General features: G+C 41.3%; 1 protein-coding gene across 2 annotated transcripts in view; it reads left to right on the forward strand.

Moving 5' to 3' along the window:
* Positions 1–526, forward strand: part of NCKAP1 (NCK associated protein 1) — a 117,723-nt gene that overhangs the window by 42,784 nt on the left and 74,413 nt on the right. The window lies entirely within an intron of this gene.

The following is a 526-nucleotide window of genomic DNA, read 5'->3' on the forward strand; positions in this document are numbered from 1 at the left end:
CTGGGTAGAGTGCTGTGGCATCACAGCTCACAACAACCTCAAACTCTTGGGCTTAAGTGATTCTCTTGCTTCAGCCTCTCAAGTAGCTGGGATGACAGTGCCTGCCACAACCCCCGGCTATTTTTTAGTTGGAATTGTTATTGTTGTTTGGCAGGCCCGGGCTGGATTCGAACCTGCCAGCTCAGGTGTATATGGCTGGTACCCTAGCCGCAGAGCCACAGGTGCCAAGCCTAAAAAATAATTCTTAGTGAAATAATTTTGGTTGTAATTAGTCTTGCCATTATAACTTCTCTGTCATAGGCTAATTCACAGAACAATAGTTCCCAAGCACTCCAAGGAAAATTTATAGGTATAACTAAGGATTGAGGGCTGGAGTTATATCATGACAGGGTAACTCATTAGGCAACAATAGTGGCCTGAAATCAAAACTGAAGCCCTGGATATTAGAATCTTGGTCTATTATTCTCTTTCATTGATAGACTATTTAGTAATATAGTGCTTTGTATAAATCTATGCTTTTTCTTAA

This window comes from Otolemur garnettii, unplaced genomic scaffold (genome assembly GCF_000181295.1).
Source record: "Otolemur garnettii isolate 467f Iridium unplaced genomic scaffold, OtoGar3 scaffold00048, whole genome shotgun sequence".
In the NCBI taxonomy this organism is placed as follows: Eukaryota; Metazoa; Chordata; class Mammalia; order Primates; family Galagidae; genus Otolemur; species Otolemur garnettii.